This window comes from Peromyscus eremicus, chromosome 3 (genome assembly GCF_949786415.1).
Source record: "Peromyscus eremicus chromosome 3, PerEre_H2_v1, whole genome shotgun sequence".
NCBI classification, from domain to species: Eukaryota; Metazoa; Chordata; class Mammalia; order Rodentia; family Cricetidae; genus Peromyscus; species Peromyscus eremicus.
The window spans coordinates 9,881,314-9,905,485 of record NC_081418.1 but is presented as its reverse complement, the minus strand read 5'-3'; positions in this window follow the sequence as shown (position 1 = coordinate 9,905,485).

Genomic DNA, 24,172 nt, shown 5'->3' with positions numbered 1-24,172 from the left:
CTGAGCCCATTTCACATCTCTACTCTTGGTTTTGATTCCTGCCCAAACAACCACAGTAGGGGGTAATCAAGGCTAAGGAAAATGTTAACCAAAAACCAAGCAAAATGTAAGGAAAAAGTCATATGAAAGATGTTGTGTTTTTTCAGTGAGTCTCTGAAGATAAAGGCTCAGGACAATCTCAAGCCACATTTTATAAAGAGGGACATTTTGACATTTAAGGATTTCAACTAACACATATTTATTCTCCTGATAGTGAATTGTAGCTGGAGATGCTTAGAAATGGGAGTTGTGGAGGATGGTGAAGAAATCTTTCTTCACCCTTAAACCAAACCAAATGCTCCAGAAATCTGTGTGCTGCAGATTGTTGGACTGCCCCTGGAATCAGTTTTTAAGCACCTTGATACCAAATATTCCCAGCCTCCCTATCCCTCAGTTTCTTCAGGGAATTCAGACAATTTATTTGTAGGGCAAAGTTCAGATAGTGTAGGAAGCTATATAAAATCTTATCATCATGCTGAAAAATCTTCCCCATAATGCTTAAGAAATTCTTATTTTCCAGTAAGAAAACATTAATGGAATAAGGAAACTAATGAATCACAAAGACACAGAGTCTCCAAAGATTTCAAAAACTAAAATTTGAAGTAACTGAAAACAGAAGAAAAAAGAGAAGATAGAGCATGGAGAATAGAGAAGATGGAGCATGGAAAACAGAGAAGATAGAGCATGGAGAACAGTGAAGATAGAGCATGGAGAATGGAGAAGATAGAGCATGGAGAATAAAGAAGATGGAGCATGGAAAACACAGAAGATAGAGCATGGAGAATAGTGAAGATAGAGCATGGAGAATAGAGAAGATGGAGTATGGAGAATATGGTCGCTAGGGATAAGCAAAGATTACATATGCACACACATTCTATACTCCTGAGAGATCTGGCACATATTCACAGCCAATTATTTCTCAACAAAATGATTTCAATAGGCATGTGTCCAGCAAGGAATCTTACTCCTAAATTATTTTCCCATTCCACTTCACTGGCCACAATGCCCCGTAAAAGATTTTCTCACTACCTTCTTCATAAAATAATAATTTAGGCAAAACCTTCCTTCTGGAATGAACAGTTTTTTTACAAGGATGCCTGTATGGCATCCTGGCAAGTCCCGGGGCTAACCTGAAATAGTCATGTACACCACTAATGGGGTTTTATCATAGATTAGCTCTGGAGGAAAATCCATGTGTAATGTATTAGAAGAAGTCAGATGAGAAACAGGTATTTTCTAGTGTCTAAATATTAACAGCGCGTGTGACAGGAATATGAAGGGAGTATATGGTTAAACCTGGAGGATAATCTTTTGTCATCTTGTCTTCTAATGGATGAATAATGGGAGTGAAAGATTTAAGAGTGTAAGACATGGAGATAATAAGATTTAATTTATTTGTATTTCTGTGTACGTGTATGTGCCTGCGTGTGTATGTCCACACATATGAATTTTGTTATTCATGTCACAAAGGAAACATTTGTCAATGAGATGGCACAGGAGCAAAAGCCTCTAGTGAAGAGTTTGTATTGATATTGAGAAGATATTGAACTAAGTAGAGTGACTGTGGATTTGTGAAGGAATAACAGAAACTATAATTTTCATATACTTCAAATATAAGGGAAAATCATATTTTAAAATGCTCATATTAACAGTCAGTGTGTTAAAAATTTTTAAATTGTATTCTCTTCCTAGGTATCATGTTCACCCAATTCTCTACATGTGAAAATAACTGCTGCCTGAGATTTTTATGTGCTAGTGTATAATGTGGAGAAGTAAGATGTTAAAAATCACAAAGATTTGAAAGCAAATGCATATAGCACTGGGTACCAGTGGGCACTCCACAGTGCTGTGTGTAGCCCTGGATACCACAGAGCACTCCACAGTGCTGTGTGTAGCCCTGGGTACCACAGAGCACTGCACAGTGCTGTGTGTAGTCCTGAGTAGCAATGGGCACTCCACAGTGCTGTGTGTATCACTGGGTACCACAGAGCACTCCACAGTGCTGTGTGTAGTCCTGAGTAGCAATGGGCACTCCACAGTGCTGTGTGTAGTCCTGAGTAGCACTGGGCACTCCATTGTGCTGTATGTAGTCTTGAGTAGCACTGGGCACTCCACAGTGCTGTGTGTAGTCCTGAGTAGCACTGGGCACTCCATTGTGCTGTGTGTAACTCTGGGTACCACTAGGTGCTCATATGTAGTACTAGATGTAGTGCTATATGTAGTGTTGTATGCAGCCCATTTTGTGAATTACCATATTTGTTTCTGTGATAGAAAGTCTGGCAAAATTAACTGAAGATAGGAAAGGTTTGTGTTGGCCAGTAATTCAAAATTAAGTCCAAGGTTGTGGGGAATGCCTGGCAGCAAACTTTAGAAGCTCTTGGTCACATTGCATCCGCAGCCAGGATGACCAGAGGGCCCCCGCACTCCTGTTTCAACTGTCTCTTTTTTTTTTAGTTCATATCTCCAGTACGCAGGATGGTGGTATCACCAGTTGAGATGGGTATCAGCATCTCCATTAACCTAGTGTAGATGATGCCTCATAGACATATCCAGAGTTTGTCTGCATCCTGCCAATATTCGCTTATAATCATAGTGTTGCCTTACAAACAGCACAAAAACAAGAAGAGATAGATTTGTTCTTAAGGAATAATGCAGACTTAATTGTAGCTAGAGTTTTCCTGCCTGGCCCACAGTCAGGATAAATCTCTCTCACCTGCCAGTCCCACAGTTACCCAACCAAGTAAACACAGAGACTTATATTGCTTACAAACTGTATGGCTATACCAGGCTTCTTGCTAACTGTTCTTATATCTTAAATTAATCCATTTCTATAAATTTATACCTTGCCACGTGGCTCATGGCTTACCAGCATCTTCACATGCTACTTGTCATGGCAGTGGCTGGCAGTGTCTCCCTGACTCAGCCTTCCACTTCCCAGAATTCTCCTCTCTCCTTGTCCCACCTATACTTCCTGCCAGGCCACTGGCCAATCAGTGTTTTATTTATACAGAACGTTATCCACAGCACTTAATCACATCAATTCTTTACTTAAAAACAATTTGATTTTTAAAAATTTATTATAAATGATATTAACATGTTGGTTAGCACTGGAGGTGGAACCCAGGGCCATGTTCAGGAGAGGTAGACAGTCTGACTCAAGGTTTGGCTAGAAAGCAGCCTTCCTGAATGCAGTAGAAGTGTGCTAGGCTTTCTCTCCAGAACATCAACCTCAGGAATCATTTATGTTTTCCTTAGTTCAGAATTTATCTCCTCATATTTTCTTTCCCTTTCATACCATCTTCTAAACCTTTTTAAACCACATACATATTCTCCAGTCTTCCTATCAGTATGCAGATTTAACAGTAGTTACTACTGATTATTCCAATCTCAAGCTAGTGCTTACATATTTTTTTTTCTAGAAAGCCCTGCCTTCTTTTCATCCCATCACTTTCTTTGGCTCTTAATTTTGCATCATTGACTTTAATCTATTGCAATGATAGCCTTAGTTGGCTTTTACTTGCTACCCTGGGAACATGCTCTTTGAGACTTTCCATTGTTACTTTTTTATAACATGACCACAAATGCCTGGGACATAACAGATGGCCAATAAAGCCTTGCTAATTGAATACTTTTCCTTATACGTGCACTCTAATGCTTTTAATTTTGAAATGACAGCTCAAAGGGAAAAAGGCATAGCTGTCATTTTTAATAGTTTATATACAGATGGATAAATGCCAATAAGGGATGGGTGTTATGCTTAGGGGAGTGCTTAATATCCATCACAGTGTAAGCAAAATATGACAGCAATTTAAGTAATAAATGGTAAGTAAAAATTTAATCTTCTGATACCAGCAAATAAATCGCCGAATATTTTTCTTAGTGTCCGAGATAGCATTGAAGTTATTTATGGTTTTGCTATACTGTGATTTAAGGTATAACTAGTTTTTATGCATCTAGGAAACAAAGACCTATTAACTGTTGCCTTAGGGCCTGCCATTTGCAAAAGACCTTTCCTTATTCCTGAAACCTAATTTCCTACTCTTAATTTGATTTGTGTTTTATTGTTAGATTTGAATTCCTGTTTTTTGAAAAAAGATATGTATAAGCTTAGGCTCAGTAAAGCTGAAATCACTCCTACAAAGAAATATTATAGTTCTGTGATGAACCTTTTTGTTCTTCAGCTTGTCAATTTTAGGTGTGAGTCTGTTCTTTAGGAGGCCTGTGATATTGTTTAGTCACTGCATTTGTGGCAAGTGTCCATATGACTCCATGCTTTTACTCTACTGAGCTCTGAGCCCCTCTTAAAACTGTTATTCAGATATTAGGCACAAATTTAATTTTAATGCATAAATATTCAAAATAGTAACCATCTTTGGACAGTTAGATTTAGTGTGAAAATTCTTTATTTACAAATTATTGGGCTTGGGAGATGTACTGCAGGAATGCAGGGCTTATCTTATTGCTTCCTAATTAAGACAAAGTAGTCAGACATGGTGAATATGCCTGTGGGGATATTTTGCGTGCTCTAACAAATAAAGCTTGCCTGAAGATCAGAAGCCAAAGCCAGCCACTAGTTAACCATAGCGGCTAGGCAGTGGTGGCACACGCCTTTACTTCCAGTACTTGGGAGGCACACATGTCTTTCATACCAGCACTCAGGAGGTTGAGATAGGAAGTGATATGACTGGGCTGAGAAGAGGAATATAAGGTGGGAGGAGACAGGAGCTCTCGCCCTTTCAGCTAAAGAGTTGGTGAGTGAGAGGTGGCTGTGGCTTGTTGCTTTGTCTCTCGGATGTTTCAGCGTTTACAGCTCTATCTGCCTCTGGGTTTTTACTAAGACCAATTAGACTTCGTGCTATGCATGCCTGTATTCCTTGCATTACAGAAGCTGAGGAAGGAGGATCATGAACTTGATGCAGGCATGGCCAGTTTGAGGTCAGCTACCTAGGAAGACAAACAAAGATCAACAAAAGACAGTCTTACCAAGTGGTGGTGTTGCACACTTTTAATCCCAGTACTCTGAAGGCAGAAGCAGCTGGATCTCTGTGAGTTTCAGGCTAGCCTGGTCTGCAGAGAAAGTTCCAAGACAGCCAGTGCTTCACACAGAGAAACCCTGTCTCAAAAAACCAAAAGAAAAAAAAAAAAGACAGTCTTAAAAAATCATGCCAAATGATAAGAATGTCTGCCAACAGTTGGAGGAAGATATAAACTGACTATGTACAAACTGTAAATGTATATTGAGCCATCTTAATAAGACACAGATGTTTGCAAGAATGTATTTGTTCAAAGCAATAGTAAATATTGCTTACTTTATGTTTCTGTACATAAATGCTTCCTACAATTTTATTTATAAAAATGTTAAATGCTATATTATGTATATGGGTAGTTTTTAATACATGTAGGTCTGTATCTTCATAAAGATATTGGATCTTCTAGAATTAGAGTTATAGTTGTGAGCCGCCATGTGGGTTCTGTGAAGCTAGGTCCCCTGCAAGAGCAGTAAGTACTCTTAACCTGTGAACCAGATCTTTCCAGGCCCTCCGATAATTTTTTTTAAAAAAATATTTTGGATTTAGGTCACTGTCCAAGAGACATTACTGAATCCCCTTCTTTGAAATTAGGGAACTGAATAATGTATTTTCTCTGAGTATGGTGGTTTGTTTTTTTTTTAAGACATCTACTGTGGATTTCCTTAAGGTATTTTTAGCTTAATTTCAGATCAAGAATGATATTCATTTTGCAGAAATACAAATATCATTGATGCATATTCTACCAGATTTATACATACTAATTGAAAGCAGCAAATGGGCCTATCTTTTATTTTAAAAGCCAGGAAAGTAACATTAAAAAATAATTAAAACAAAAACTTGTGTTTAGCTGAGGACAGAAACATACACAGAACATTGTTTACAATCATGACATTATTCTTTTATGTTAGCCTGAAAGAACATCTGCCTTATATAAAAATCATCTTGAAAATTCACTTGCTAGGACATCTAAATATGTTTTTAATTACTGCTATTGTTTTTGGCAAAGATTGATATTTTTACCATTCTGGAGACTGATATATAAAGCTTTCAAAATATACAAATCATTTATAACCAAGTTATAATATTCAAAATGACAAAATATATTCAAAACCTAAAATCAGCTTTTGAACAGACAAAACTGATCACTTGTATAAATATATAGTAACACTTTTATAGTTTATATTCATGTGTTTTAAAATAGTTTGAACTGATTCTGAAATTAACTTTACAATGAAAATTATAACAGATCTTGGTCAATTCAAAGAAGAAAATGTATTTTACCTTGTGAAAAACCAAGTTTCTTATTGAAACTAATGGAATAGCTACATAGGTTTCCTTCTTTTAAAATTTAAAGTTTAGAAAAATGCAGCTAGTAATATTTTCTTTGATTAAATGAATTAAGTTTGAGAACAAAGAAAATTCAGAAATAAATTAGTTGCAACTAAATAGAAAAGGAAATATGTCTCCTCTTAATTGTCTCTTATTCAGTTAGTTGCTTTTACTAATTCATTTCTTCAGTGTTTCTTATGCATTGATTCACGGTAATTAGTGAAAGTCCCTTTCCTTTACCATATATGCTTTAAATCTAAATGTTGAAATATTTTCATGGAAAATTTCAAAAGTAAGACAAAACATAAAAAAAAAACCCTCTCATTTATACTTAAGATAATGCATCACCTTCTCTGGGGTCTAGCCTGCTAAGTCTCTCTGACCTCTACCCCCTATTTGTGCACCTTCCCCATCCATGTACCCGCCCCCAATCCACAAGGTCTAGTCAAGGTTCCACATCTCGTGACCTAGTTTTGTCATATCTGCCAGGGGCAACCTACTTTTAGGGTTCTGTTAGGATCTTTTCTACCTGCCACAAACCACAGGTTGCTCCAGTGTCCGATCCAACTATCCTCCCAGCCAGATCTTCCACATTGTTTCCTGGGTCAGGAGACTTTGCCTGAATCCTAACCCATACACTCTCCCCAACCCCAAAGATGTTGGCAGGGTTCCCACATCCACTGTGCCTACATACTCTTGCCACCATTGTTTGGATCAAAACCAGTCACTGGACTTCTACTAGGACTCACCCTGTGAACCCCCCACAGACAGGCCCCTCCTGTGCCACATCAAATCTTTCTACCAAGCCAAATCTTCTGCCATAATCCAGGCATGGACCAGGAGACACATCTTGTATACCAGCCCAGGCCCATCTGTCCAGATGATTTCATCCACTCAAACCACTTGGAACCTATAGGCCCAATCTACTTACATAGTCTCTCCTCTGCCCCAACCTTTGTGTCCCTATCAGATTCAGAATAAGAAAAACACTCCTCATACCCAGATCTCATCACAAAAATACAAACAATATGAAAGATCAAGCTACTATCTTCTCTCCAAAATCTAACAATCCTGTAGAAATATTTGCCAATGAGTATTATCAAGATTAGCTCCAGCATCCAGCATTTAAAATGACAATCATAAACTTCATTAAAGAATTCAAGGAACTTAACAAAGATACAAAGAAACAGCTCAAGAAAATAAGGAGAAAAAACTAGGAAAAATAAACACCTAAGTGATGCCCAAGAAAACACACATATTTCAATAATAACTTTAAATATCAGTTACCTCAATTCTCCAACCAAAAGAAGTAGATTGACTGAATGGATAAAGCAACGAAGTCCATTTGTCTGTTGTATTTATCTCAGCTTTAAAGATCATAGCCATAGAGTAAAAAGATGGACAAGCATAATCTAATTTACTGGGACAAGGAAACAAGCATGAGTCGCTATCTGAATGTCTGACAAAACAGACTTCAGATTAAACTACTCAGAAGAAATAAAGAGGAATACTTCATTCACATCTTTGGTACACCATATATATATATATATATAAAATCTACTACTGGACAGATTAATTTCAATCCATTAATAGTAGGTAATTTAAGCACGCCACTTCTTCCAATAGACAGGTCATGTGAACAAAAATTAATCATAAACATCAGAATTACTTACATCATATATCAAATGGACTTAACAGATAGATATAGAAATATCTACCCAAATACCAAAAAAAAAAAAAACTATTTGAAAATAGATCATATCCTGGGGCACAAAACAAGACTTTACAAATTCAGAAATACTGAAATCACTTCTTGTATCCTTCTGACCACAATACAATAAAAATTGTAGCTGATTTAACTAACAAGCAGAAGCAAAAAGAAAAATAATTTAAAAATTAACTTAAAGAAGACTAGTAAGCATGCAAACTCAAGAAGACTGAACATGTTACTGAGTGATGAGTGGGCCAACAAAATCATGACTAAAAATTTTTCTGAAAGTAAATGAAAATTAAAATTTAAAAATCTCTCAGACATATTGAAAGCTATCTTACAAGGGAGATTTTTAGCTCTAAGTGCCTACATGACAAAAAGAAGTCAGAAAAAGCAGTCAGAAAGAGAATAATTAAAGGATGTGATTAAATTATGCGACTCAAAAATTAGAAAAATGGAACTGGATGTGGTGGCATTTGTCTTTAATTCTAGCATTCCAGAAGCAGGAGAAAGCAGATCTCAGCTTGAGGCAGCCTGGTCTGCCTAGTCAGTTCTGGGACACCAGTGCTACCCAGAGAAACCCTGTCTCAAAACAAAACAAACAAAAACCAAAATTTGAATAATAAGAACAAACCAATTCTAAACCCAGGTGATGGTAAAAAATAACAAAAATCAAAGAAGAAATCAATGAAATAGAAACAACAACAACAAATACAAATTTTCAACCAATCTAAGAGCTGATTCTTTGAGAAGACAAACAGGATTGACAGGCCCTTGGCCCAACTAACAAAAAGAAATAAAAATAGAACCCAAATTAACAGTGCAATACATGAATAGGGAAGCATCTCAACAGACACTAAGAAAATTTATAATATTATAAGAGGATTAAAAAAAACTGTGTACTCCATTAAACTGGAAAACATAAATGGTTGAATGAATTTCTGGATTCACCCAAACAATAAAAATTAAATGAAGAAGAAATCAATAACCAAAAAACACTCATAACAAATAGGAGGTTGAAATAGTAATAAAAAGCATTCCAGCTGAAAGTTTAGGACCAGATGGGTTGACGGAAGAACTCTAGGAGAGTTTAAAAGAACTCCTGAAACCAATCCTTTTAAAATTATAAAAAGTAAATAAATAGAAGAAGCATTCCCAAACTTCTCTACAAAATCAGTTTAACTCTAATATCAAAATCAAGTAAAGCCATATCAAGGAAGAGGAGGGGGAGAAAGGGAAGAAGAAAAAAAGAGGAAAAAGAGAAGAAAGAAGAAAAAATAAGCCAATATCCCTGATGAACATAAACTCAAAAGTGCCAATGTCATAATTAGAAACAAAGTACAGATATATATATAAAAGGTTATTCATCATGACCAAGTTGGCCTTATCCCCGAAATAAGGTATGGGTCAATATGCACAAGTCCATTAATGTAATAAACCACAAAAATGGACTAAAAGATGAAAAGCACATGATCATCTCAACAGACATAGAAAAAGCCCTTGACAAAATCCAATGAGCCTTATTAATAAAATTATTAGAGGATTTAAGGCTAGTAAGAACCTTTTTTACATAGTAAAAGCTATGTACAAGAAATCTGAGGCCAACATCATTTTAAGTGGAGAAAAATTGAAGCAATTTTACTGAAGTCAGAAATGAGACAGAGATATCCACTATCCACATTCTATTTCAATATTGTGCTCAAAATACTAACTAGAACAATAAAACAAGAGATGGAAACTAAAGGGATACATACAGAGAAAGAGGAGGTCAATCTATCCCAATTTGCAGAAAACATGACACTATATATTAGAGATCCAAAACATTCTATCAACAAAATTCTAGAAATGAGAAAAAATCATCAAGGTGACAGGATGCAGGATCAAAGAGCACAGATCACTAGGTTTCCATCTACCAACAATAACATACAGAGAAGGAGATCATGGACACACTTTTCTGATCCACATTAGCCTTATGGAAATGTATTAGGAATTACTCTTAGTAAGTAAGTGAAGAAATACTACAATGAAAAATTTAAGCCTATGAATAATAAGAGAGAAAAAGACAGTAAAAATTGAAAGCCATCCCATGCTTATGGATTGGTAAAAGTAATATTGTGAAAATGTTCTTTTTACCAAAAGATGTTTATTCGTTCAATACAATTCCAATCAAAATCTCCATCTCAATCATCACAAAGAAAAGCCTATCCTGAAATTCATATGGAAACACATACACACACACACACACACACACACACACACACAGAGAGAGAGAGAGAGAGAGAGAGAGAGAGAGAGAGAGAGAGAGAGAGAGAGAGAGAGAGAGAGAAACAACAGATAGCCTGAACATAAGATAAATTACAGACCCACAGGAAGAAAAACAATATGGTGCTTGCACAAAAACAAGCACATAAAACAGTGCAACAGAATCAAGGGCCCAAAAGTGAACACACAGAGTTTTAGCCATTTAGTATTTGACAAAAATTCCAAAAAGCATAAGCTTAAGGAAAGAAAGCATTGTCAACAAATGGTGCTGAGAATACTGGAATTCAACATGCTGAAGAATGAAATCAGACCCGCATCTATTACCTTGCACAAAAACTAACTCCAATGGATCAAAGACCTAAATGTGAAACCTGAACTACTGAAACTTCTGAAAGAAAATGTAGCACGAATCTTAAAAGGTCTTATTAATAAAAACAAACGCTGAGCCAGGTATTGGAGTGAACGCTGAAAGGTCAGAGAAACAGAACAAGCCACAGCTAACCTCACCTCGCCGATTCCTCAGCTGATCTTGTTTCCTCAAACTGGCAGCCTCTGTGTCCTCATCTGAATGGATCTCAGTTGAACTGCTGCTAAAAGCTTAACAAACTAAATTCCTGGTCCTCACTCCTTATATACCTTTCTGCTTCCTGCCATCACTTCCTGAGATTAAAGGTATGTGTCACCATGCCTGGTGGTTTCCAGTGTGGGCTTGAACTCACAGAGATCGGATGGATCTCTGCCTCACAAGTGATAGGATTAAAGTCATGTGCCACCATTTTCTGTCTTCTATGTCTGTTCAGTGGCTGTTCTGTTCTCTGACCCCAGACAAGTTTATTAGGGTGCACAATATATTGGGGGACACAATATCACCACCAGAAAACACAGGCAGTACCTTACATAAAATAGGTGAAAGAAAGGACTTTCTGAATAGGACTTCATTCCCAGAGAATTAAGGCCAATAATTGACAAGAGGGACTTCATGAAACCAAAAATCATCTGCAAAACTGAAGAACCAATCAACCAGTTGAAGAAGGAGCCCAGAGAATGGGAGAGAATTTGTGCCAGCTGTACGTCTGACAGACGATTAATATGCAGAATACAAGAACTCAAAAAACAAAAAGTCATAAAAAATCAACTGATTCAAAAAATGAGCTGGAAATCTAAAGAGTTCTCAAAAGAAGAAAAGTGGCTAAGAAATATCTCAGAAAATGTTCATAATCCCAGCAATTAGGAGAATGCAAAGCAGAACATCTTAGAGATTTCATCTTACCCCAATCAGAAAGGTAAACTTTACAAAACCACCGAGAACAATTGCCGGTGGAGGGAAAGGGAAAAGGGAATCCTCATTCATTGTTGGTGGGATTGAAAACTGGTACAGTCAGTATGCAAGTTACTATGGATAATTCTCAAAACACAAAATATAAATCTACCATATGACCAGCTATACCACTCCTAGGCACATGCTTAAAGGACTTGACATTATACTCCATATAACTCAGTCATGTTAACTGATGCTCTAATCACAATAGCTATGAAGGAGAAAGAACCTAATTATTCTTTTGCAGAGGAATGGGTAGTAAGAATATGGTATACAAAAAAAAAAAAAAAAAGAAAACAAAAAAATGCCGGGCGGTGGTGGCGCACGCCTTTAATCCCAGCACTTGGGAGGCAGAGGCAGGTGGATCTCTGTGAGTTCGAGGCCAGCCTGGGCTACCAAGTGAGTTCCAGGAAAGGAGCAAAGCTACACATAGAAACCCTGTCTCGAAAAACCAAAAAAAAAAAAAAAAAAAAAAAAGAAAAGAATATGGTATATACACAACATATGATACCTTTCAACTGCAAAGCAAAATGAAATCATGAAGTTTGCATGTAAATGAATGGAACTAGAAAAGATAATACTGAATGAAAGATCTAAGACTCATAAAGACAAACGTTGCATTTTCTTTCTCATCTGAAGCTTCTAGTTGCAGTCTTCACATGTGAGTATATAACTTAGAGTAACAATAGAAACCAGGAAAGTACAAAAGGACCATTGACAGAGCAGGGGGTTTTGAAAACAACAGAGGGGAGAAAGTAGAGAGTTCCTAGAGAAATGGGAAAAGTGAGTGGGATGTCTAACTAGGGATGGGAAGAAGGAAAGTAAAATAACAATAAGGATGTCTGGAGAGTCACAAGGAATCATACTGTTCACTATCCACTTTAAAACTCCCTATAATACATGTAACTCTGTGTATAAACGTACATATGTAGTTTCAATGAAATCTTCTGATTTGTGCTGAGAATTCTTCCTCTAGAGCCAAAGTGCATCTAACACAGAAACCCCAGCATCAGTCATGAGAATCTCTCTTATGAGTTGTTGCCCAGAGAGGTCCAAGACAGTCCTGAAACATTATAGACTATTGTTATTGCCCTTGGTAGCCCCCAGAGGAGGAAAGTAAGTTTCTGAGGTGAAGACACCAGAAGGCACCTAATCCCAATCCTAACCCATGGATTTTTGAGGAGAACCCACAACCACCACTTTATTAAACCAATGTAATCTCTAATTACATTCTAAATGTTTGTCTTTATTCACACAGATAAGTGAAGTCCTCACTTGTCATCAAGAAAACTTCTCTTTGCAACAGACCGACCATTACAGAAAAGCATAAGCAATCAAAATGCAGAGTGAGTTGTACATCCTCTGCATCTGGGGTTCAGGAACATTGCAGAAGACGGGTGGGAAGATAATAAAAGCCAGAACAGCAGAGAGTATGCTGTGAGAGTGTGTTCCCTTGGAATGTGAACAGCTATGCTCATAAAGCTGCACCGATATGCCTGCCTAAGCATGAGCTGAACAACACAATGTCAATACACATGCCAAATGGGTGGGGGAAGCCCACAGGACCTCAACCCTACAGAAAGAACCACAGGCAACTTTTAAGAATGCTGGGACGAGCCGGGCGGTGGTGGTGCATGCCTTTAATTCCAGCACATGGGAGGCAGAGGCCAGGTGGACTTCTGTGAGTTAGAGGCCAGCCTGGGCTACAGAGTGAGTTCCAGGAAAGGCACCAAAGCTACAGAGAAACCCTGTCTCAAAAAACTAAACCAAACAAACAAACAAAAAATGCTGGGACTGGGAACAATAGTCTTCCCCAGGAAAAAATACAATACCAAATGGTCATCCATGAAAACATGTATACATGTGACATACAGAGTGAGAAGGTAATATTTTAAATAATATAGAGAGACGAAAATATACATTTATGCATAGTATAACAATTAATTTTAAAAAAGAGGCCATGAATTTGAAAAAGTACAGGAAGTAGTAAATTATAAGGTTTGGAGGGAAGAAATGGAAGGTTAAAATTATGTAACTACATTATAATCTCAAAAATAAAAGAAACAAAAATATCAATCCAAGTGGTCAATGCCATTTAATATGTATCTATATCCTCTCCTGTCTATTATGAAACACAAATTCCAGAAAGTATATAATTTTCCTTGTATTTCTATAAACATTTAATAAGAAAAAAACCTGCATTTTTGCCCAAATAGAAATGCAATAGGACTACTTTACCCAAAGGGAATCACATAGAACAATTACTAGGATTCAGTTCTTTTCAAGTCTACCTGTGGTGCTTCCCATCTATTGTGATATTTCAAAACCATTTTGTGATGAAAACCAGGTTATTTTAATGCTGCAATTTCAGTCTCAACTCAATGTGTTAGATATGTTACATTCTTATGTGTTTCTCTCAGTCCCCTTTAAATGAATGTTTGGATTTTATTGAAAGGTGCGTTTCACACACACTTTTATTGTTTCTGTCAATGACATACAACTTGTTTTCTTTGGAAACAGCCAGTGCTATTCATGGTCCCAATGTATCCATTCACTCATTCACTCAAAAAAGGTAGTGTTATGTAATTATTATTAATTACTAATATGTAACAGACCAATTTATCATGAAAATTATAAATTATATAGTAAGAAATAGCTATGCTTACTTCTGTTCCATTATCATCTTAAAATATAATAAGTTGACTCCCTCGTGTATTTATTTTTAATCAGTGCTATACGTCATTGTTTTAAGGATTGCTGTGAACTAATGGATTTCCATTCTGTGTGGTGGAAAGTTTAGTTTACCAAAAGAGAAGTCTGGCCTTTGCCCTCAGCTACTGAGTTGATCTCTCAGGCCCTAGGTGTCCTGCCTGAGAAGAGTGTTTGTTTGCATAGCGCTTCAGCCACCAAGTCATCTAGCAGTGTGATTGATGATGGGGTCTTGAAAACATACCAGTGTGTGGTGGAACTTGACAGTGAACACATTAACCCAAATCTCCTGGAGGGGCAAGCCTACAGCTCAGTCACACGGAATGTATGCAATTGACCTCACTAAAAACTTTAAACATAGGCAAATATGTCCAAATGCACATCTCGTCTTTGACTGGTAAATGCTTTTAAAAATTGGTTCCTGAATGTAAAGACAAATATAATTCAGTAGCTCTGTTATCTTGATATAGGAAGATATGAGAGATTCAGCTAATATATTTATTGCCACAAATTGAAAGCAGAAATTTATTTACAGGGTTCTTGCTAGTGTTAGTGAAAATAGCCTTTAAAGCCTGTAAAGATTCAAAGATGTCCCCAAGATTGTCCACCCCTATATCCTCCTGGACAAAACCCATATGAGCTGCAAAACTATGAATGGTTATTATATGATGCAGTTGATCTTAAAGGGCTGAGCTCATTTGCATATCTTGAATCTAATTATACCTCCATAGGTGTAATCACATAAGCCACTCCTTCCTTGGTGGTTTAAGGAAGGAACTCAAAATTATACTCCAAAGTTGAGGAGTGTTTCATGTGAGAAAGATCATTGACTCAGTCTTTCCTGCATCTTTTGAGAAAACCACATTTTTCTTTTTCTTTAAGTTTTATTTTTATAATTTTTTACATTTAGTGACTTACACACGTTGAAATGTCTCTGCATCTTTATCATGGTGGTTGATCTTTTCTAAGCATTTCTGAATTCCGTTTCCAAGAGTTGCTTCTGTTGTTGCTTTTCTACTCTTTGAGATTATGATTACATCATCTCCCACTTCCCCCTCTGCCCTTCAGACCCACTGACATACCGCTGAGCTGACCAACAGCAATAGTGGACATACTAAAATGGGCAGAGGAAGGCCGTGAGGTCACAATGATACAAGAGTATTTTATTTTAAAATTCTGTATCTGGTTTATTAGGAATATTGACATGGAGTTTTACTTTATTTGTTATGTCTTTAACTGATTTTGGTATAGGACAACATTAGCTTCATAGAAGATGTTTAGAAGTGCTCACTCTGTTTCTAATTTTCAGAATAACTTTAGCATCATTGATTGTAGATGATATTTTAAAGTCTCACAGAATTCTTCTGTGAACCCATCTGGGCCTGTGCTTTGTTGTTGTTAGAAGGTTCTTTATTAATATTTTTATCTCTTTTTATTATGTGCCCATGTTTAGGTTGTTGATTTTTTCTTGGATAACTTTGGTGGTGTAGATGAATATAGACATTTATCTATTTCTTTTAGATTTCTAATTTCACAGAAGTATAATCTAGATTTTTTAATTTAGTCTTGGGCCTCCATAGGATTTTTACTTTGTATCTTCATGTGATTCTTTTCTTGTGGAATTAGGATACCTCCTACCTGAAGTCACAATGAATACCAATTACCAGTTAAAGGATGATTGGCATGCTAAATTGCCAATCTTTGAAATTCTATACATACATGTGTGGAGAGCAAATATGGGGAACATTGTAACTGGCTAACTTGGTATATCACTTTTTCTTAAATGCTCAAAGAATGCAAGATGCCAGTCTCTTAAGTGTATTAACAAGGTGTGAGTCCTTGTTCAATATTCTACTGCCGTTTGCATGCAATCTTATGTTACCTTTTCATTCAAGTATCCTCTGTCATTTATTTATTTATTTATTTATTGCTAAGATAACATAACACCCTTTATCTCTAACTGTAACATGGAAAGCGAAGGGAAAGAACTGCAGTAAGTGGAATATTTGAATCACTTTGTAAGTATTCTAAAGTCCTCTGTATAATGGATCCCCAGTGTTTTAAAAGAAAGGTCAAGGATTTGGCACACATGTCACTGAGCTAAACTTCTGTGAACTGCTGTCCTACATAGGGTAACTTTGTCTCTTCAGGTGTCTTTACTACAGGTCTGTGCCTTCACTAAATACTTCCTTCATAGACACACTCATGGACCAGTTCTTTTTGCCCTATTGGTTTTAAGATGTTCTAACATCCACTTCATAAATTTCTCAAGGACGATCCTACCATCATTATCTGCACATCTTGGTCATAGAAAAAACTCACGGCCCTGAGATTCTATGGGAATCATTTCCCAGGGTTGTGTTACAGTTGTGTTAGGAAAGGGGGATGATATTCTTATGTGAAGTACACAACCCAGAGCATGTTCAATGAAAATGGGCTGAATTGTATTGAGAAGGAACTACTAGAAATTCTGCACAGATTATGAAATTAAAACAATCAGATTGTCACAGAAGTAAAGGAAAGTTGATACATGAAAGTGAAGAATGAGAATAAGTAATATTTGAATGAAATGATGCTTACTGTTCAATTATATTTTCCTCTTATATGCTATTCAGATCTCATCAACTGTCATGTTTGTATCAGGTACATATTAAATATGAGGTCAACATGTATAATGCAAGAAATGTTCCACTTTGCTTGTTTTTGTTTGTTTTAAGGGATATTTTGCTTTATTTATTTTTACCTATCTGTGTAACACAACCTATTGATATTTTATTACTCTGTAAGAGAAAATTGAATGACACATGGGCTTTGTATTAACTAATATATATATATATTATATTCATATATATATATATTCATGAGAATGTTATTGGAAAATTCATCTAATTCTACTTATCACTATTCAATTGAGATATAAATTTTGGCTAAGATAAGGAAGCAGTGTTTAGTTTACTTTATTGCAATTAACTTAGAATTTTAAATTTGTGTTTGTGTTACAATTGTCAAAGCAGAATTTCCCACTTGAAAGAGGTAGCTTTCATACCATTTCTCTAAGGCCTAAGATATTTGAATTCATCTGGAGTAAGTTGATTAAAACTATACAGATTAACTTCAATTTTTATTTAAAATTGTATTATTACACGTATATAAACTTAAATAGCTCACTGTCCTAAAATGGCCATAGGAAGAAAAAAGAACTTTTCTACATATGACAAAAGCATCGTGTTGTGGAAGGTTCTTGTCTCTGCAATCTTCTATACTTTTCACCATTACTCATAATTTATATTCCAGTATCCTGAAATCATTTATCAACTTCAAATACAATGTAATAAACATTAAATTGGAACATAAGACACTAAAATACAACATGCATTTAATTAGAAAGGGAAGAAATATAATCAAAAAGCATGCTGCCAGAAATGTTTGTTTTTCAGCTGGTGAACTCATTGATGATACTAAATAGCCACAAAGGCTTGATGAAAAATTGCTAAATATCTTTTACCCCACATATTACAGATGGGCAGATACTAAAGACAAGTTGTTTATAACTTGTATTGAAAAAAATCATCTTCACAAACTATTTCAAAAGAACAAGGCATTTTTGTGGTTATCAGCAAGCTGCCAAATGTCCATCTTTCAACTCTCCATTTGGTAAAGACAGATTTTAGTTTTTCAAAACTAAATAAAGTTTTCCAAAAGCAAACAATTCTGAAAACAAAAAAATGAGAATTCAAATAAATCAAACAATAGAATCACATGGATTATTCAACTAACAACTATGCTGTTTTCAGAAACCAGAAGTCCATGATCTGTACTCTTGTTGACTGTAAAGGGCAAGAAAGCTACTTTCGCAATAATATCAATGACTGCAGACACACATTTGAGAAAGAGGGACATGGAAGACTTATGGGACAACCCCTGCACCCCCCAAAAAAGAAAGAAGCAGCCAAGACATAAAGTCATAGGAGAGAATTCTAAAAATTGTGTTAAGGATGCTGAATTGTAGCTCTCCATAGTTTATGTCTTCTGGTGGTGGTTGGGTTATGGATGGACTCATTTTTCTTTAAGGGCCTGTCACTGGGAGTTTAACCATGCTCCAGTGAGTATATGAGCAACACAAATTGGACTAGTTTTTTTCCTCCTCCTCCTCCTCCTCCTCCTCCTCCTCCTCCTCCTCCTCCTCCTCCTCCTCCTCCTCCTCCTCTTCCTCCTCCCCCTCTTCTTCTTCTTCTCTCCCTCCTCCTTCTTCTTCTTCCTTGAGGGGAAGAGGTCACAAGGGTCAGGGGTCAGACCTGGGAGGACTCGTAAGTGAGTGTGATCAGAGTGCCTGATGTGAAATTCCCTAATAATCAATGAAAATATTAAGCTGAAAAAAATGTGACTTTAAAAAAAGTTGCTTGGTTTTGAGTCTACAACCATCAGTTAAACAATAGTTTAGAGAACTATGTGTCAGACCATAATGGGCTTGTCTGTAATTGAAGCTAGCCTATATTGTACTCTATTAATGCAAAAGGAAAATAAGAATGTTCAGTATCTTGGTCTGTATTTCATTGTCTACAATTTTAGTGTTAGGAAAAAATAATGTTTGTTTTGCTGTTTTCTGGTGTTGCATGCTATTTGCCTGCTAACAGTTTTATATTAGAAAGACAGAATACAAAATCCCAGAAACCTGACTGTGTCCACAGTGCAATTGCAGGATCTGGTACAGCTATGAATGTATAGTTAGTGAGCTGTGATGTATGATTGATCAGTGACAACATTGTCTATAATTGACATGAACACAGACTTACTGAAGAAGACAGTATCTCAACTGAGGACCTGCCTCCAACATCCTCTTGTTTGCTGATTGATATGGGCAATGTCTGAGTAAGTAAGCCTGGGCTGAATGGGAAAGACCATTGAGAAGGGGCTAAGCAGCATGGTTTCTACCTCAGTTCTTGCCTCTAGGTTTGTGCCTTGACCTCCTTCCTTGGTTTTTGGATAAGGGACTGTAAAGTAAAAATGATATGAATCCTTTTCCTCCTCAACTTGTTTTTTTGTCAGTGTTTTATCTAGCAAACTAAAACAGTTAATAAATGTATGCCAGAAAGCAGGGACCACTTTTCACTCCCAATTACTCAAATATTGACCTTTAATTTTTAACATTGGCATAAAAGCCTAATGTTGTTCGAAGTTGTGATGACCTTGCGATATTTGATGCATGCACACATCTTACAATGCTTAAATTAGGGGTTCAGGACTATCTCCTTAAATCTATCTTCTTTCTTTCTTTCTTTCTTTCTTTCTTTCTTTCTTTCTTTCTTTCTTTTTTTCTTTTTTCTCTCTTTCTTTCTTTCTTTCTTTCTTTCTTTCTATCATCTATCTATATCTATCAATCATTTATCTATATCTATTCATCCTATATCTATCTATCTATCTATCTATCTATCTATCTATCTATCTATCTATAATTATTTATTAATTATCTATTATCTACCTATCTATCATCTATCTACCTATCTCTCTATGTCTATCTCTCTTTTATCTCTTTCTGTCTCATTCTCAGTCCCTCAGTCTCTATCTGTATGTCTCTCTGTGTTTCTCTCTGTGTCTTGATGTGTGTGTGTGTGTGTGTGTGTGTGTGTGTGTGTGTGTGTAAAACACTCCAAACTATTTTTTCTAGATTTTAAAATATTTTGCTTTCAATATTTTTGTTCCAGGTTTATAATATATTATTATTATCTAAAGTCAGCTCAGTATGAAATAGCACACAAGGATTTCTTCTCCTAAACACAGTTTACTACTCATTGGTCATCTTACTTTCTGTAGACACTGGAAAACAAAATTTTACTCTACACTTCTATGAAATCACCTTTTGAAGATTGGATATACATTAAAAATTTCATGGTATATAATTTTTTATACCTTGTTTAATTCAACTAGAATGTTGCTCTCCAGTTCTGTGTTCTTTTGAATGGTATGGTGTCACCCTCTTTTGTGGCTCAAGAATATGTCATTGTATGTATGTACATGTTACATTTTCTTTATCCACTCAGCAGATATACACTTAACTTGACTGTTTCTTTTATTTTGACTATTGTGAATAGTGAGACAACTAATAAGGAAACAGAGTACTTACTGGGCTTATCAACATCCTCTGTGTTTTAAACAGTTCTTATTTAAAATATTTTATTTGCAAATGCACCTCTTCAATTTAGAAAAGTATCAAAGACAAAAATGAATTTTAAAGAAACACTGATTGCTGTGGGATGTCCTGTATGCTGTAAATATATGTTGCTATGATTGATTGATAAATAAAATGCTGATTGGCCAGTAGCCAGGCAGGAAGTATAGGCAGGACTAGCAGAGAAGAGAATTGGGGGAAAAGGAAGGTGGAGTGAGACAGATACAGTCAGCCAATGTGAGGAGAAGCATGATGTAAGACACCGGTAAGCCATGAGCCACGTGGCAAGGTATAGATTTATGGAAATGGGAAAAGATATAAGAACAGATAGCAAGAAGCCTGTCATAGCCATTCAGTTTATAAGTAATATAAGAGTCTGAGTGATTATTTTATAACTGGGCTGTGGGACTGTAGGGGCTCGGCGGGACCCAGAGAAAAACTCTCCAGCTATAACTGATAGCACAGGCACTAAGAAAAACAGTTAATAAGAGGGACCTTGTGAACCTGAAAAGTTTCTGTAAGGCAAAGGACATCACCATTCAAACAAACAACAAGCCACAGAATAGCAAATGCTTTATCAACTATACATCAAATAGAGGGTTAATTGCCAAAATATATAAAGAACTCAAAAATCTGGACATCCAGAAAACAAATAACACAAATGAAAAATGGGGTACAGATCTAAACAGAGTCCACAAAAAAGAAATTCAAATGGCCAGGAAACACTTAAATGTTCAGAATTTTAGCATTTAAGGAAAAGAAATTCTAAAGTATATCGAGATTTTGTCTTATATCTGTCAGAATGGCTAAGATCAAAAAAAAAGTGATAGTTCATGTTGTCGAGGATGTGGAGTAAGGGGAATGCTCATCCATTGCTGATGGGAGTGCAAAGTTGTACAGCCACTATGGAAATCAGTATGACAGTTCCTCAGGGAGATGGGAATTGATCTTCTGAAGATCCAGCTACACCACTCTTGGACTCAAAGGACACCATCCTACTACAGAGACTCTGGCTCAACCATGTACATTGCTGCAGTATTCAAAATTGTGAGAATCCAAAACAACCTAGATATCTCTCAACAGATGACTGAATAAAGAAAATGTCGAACATTTACACAACGGAGTTTTACTCATCTGTCAAAAAAGGAGAGAATTATGAAATTTGCAAGTAAATGGGTAGAACTACAAAAAAATCACCCTGAGTGAGGTATCCCAGACCCAGAAAGACAAGTGTTATTTTTATTCATTTATATGTGGATATTAGCTCTTAAGGCATTGATAGGAGAGCTACAATCTGTATAACTACAGAGGTTAGGTATGGAATAAGACACTAAAGGAGAAGGATGCATATTCCTAGGAAGGAGAACTACAATAAATAGTTATGGATGAATAAAGGTGGGGGCTAGAATGGGAGGATAAGTTGGGGAAAGGGAGGGAAGGGGGAGATAAAAGAGGGAATTTAGAAAGTGACATCTAAACCTAAGGGCTATTTGAAGAGTAATATGAAAACCTGATACAGTGGAAGCTTCTTAAAATATATACATATATGAAGGTGATCCAAATAAAATCACCAAATAATGGGGAGACTGAGCCCCAACTGGACACCTCTCTTAACTAAATGAAGCTTTCAGTACCAGGAATGGGATACATATAATCAATTTATCGGCCAAAGAAATACTATGAGAGTCATAAACAACCCAGGCATTGCCAAGACTGTTGGTTGCTCTTCACAAACCGACAGAAAGGCGCTGTTGCTGAGACAACACCTACACAACTCATTGAACATAGAGATATCAAGCCATTGCCTACATAAAGCCTTCACCCCTTTGGACTAATGTTCATGGAACTGTAAGGTACTCTATAAGCCACCAAAGGAGAAAGGTAGACAGCCATCCAGGCCCAAACCCTTCATTCCACGCTGGTGTCCTGCTTGCACGATACGCTGATGCAACAGTGGCACAGAGCTTGTGGAAGTAACCAACCAATACTGGTTTGATTTAAGGCCCACTGCATCAGATTGAACCATGCCTGACATTATTTTGGTCGCCACATACCTGAGATGAGATAGTCCAGGGACCTAGAGGAAAACCAAGCACTACTGTTCTGCTAAAGGACCATAACAATAAAATGACTTCTATTGACATTCTTCTATCGTCATAAATCTGTGCCTTGCTTAGCCACCATCAGAGAACCTTTTTTCTGCAACAGATGGGAGAAGATACAGAGAGACTCATAGCCAGACAATATGCAGAGAGTGAAGAGACCTTCGAACACTCAGCCCTAAATGGGCTATCTCCATCAAATCCCTCCCCTCAGGGGTCAGGGAACCCTGCAGAGGAGGCAGCCGAAAGAGTGTAAGAGCCAGAGAGGATGGAGGACACCAAGCATTCACAGCTATTCTGGTGCTCAAATGAACTCACAGAGACTGTGGCCACATGCACAGGGCCTGTGGCTGTATTATATGATGTCCTAGCACTAAGGGGAAAGGTAGTCACAGATTTCCATCCCTGACCCAGGAGCTAGCTCCAATGATAACCATTTGCAGGTGGGGTCTCACTGAGGATACAAACCATTCTTAAGGACAGACTTTATGCCCAGCAGTAGAAGGCCAACATAAAACAAACTCAAAGGCATCTTTGAAATTTCTTTGTCTCATAATGTCATGTCAGAGCTTTTAAAAAAAACTATTTTAGTGTTTAGTGTTAGTATTTTAGTGTCATTTAAGTATATATTATGATATCTGGTTTTATGTTTTTATGATATTCCTGTGTGTGTGTGAACATGTGTGTCTTTGTATCTATATTTGTTTCTTGTGAATTTTTTTTCTTTTGGCTTGTTTTCTTCTATTCTGATTTGTTTGTTTTTGTTTTGTTTTATTTTATTTTATTATTCCTTAGATACCTGTTTGTCTTCAAGAAGAGAGAAAGGTTGTGGATCTGGATGGAGGGGAGTTTGGGAGGAACTGAGGGGCATTGGGAGAGGGGAAACCATAATCTGAATATATTATATGAAATAAAATCTATTTTTAGTAAATGAAAAAAAATGTATACTTTTAAAAGCTAAATTTTGTGGCAAAATAGTTACATTGCAAACAAGAATCCATAGGTAAGAAATAAAAAGACCAAAACAATAGCTGCTCTAACCTACACGAGACCTGCATAAGATGATGTGGTTAACAATTCTAGCATGGAGTCAGGGCCTGAAGCCACACCCCTAGCTGCAGAGCTATTGTATGTTGGGAAGGGAGAGCAATTTTTCTCTTGGGACTGTGTCCATTGGTAGATTGCTTATGCCCTATAGATGTCCCTACCTCTATATGGGCATATGGGCAGTACTAATTGAACTCAGAACATTCTTTAAAATAAAAAGAAGACATGAAATTGAGAGTGAGATATTGACTCTAGAATACTGGAAAGTGTTTCCAAGAGGAGTTAGGGAGGGAGAATAATCAAGATACATTGTATACATGTATTCAATTTTCAAAAAATAAATAAATATTACCACTTATTGATGCCGTGTCTAACAAATATACTTATTAAAATAATTTAACTACTTTAATTGATTTTGAATGTAATCTGTTTTATTGGCAAAGTAAATTTGTAATTTCA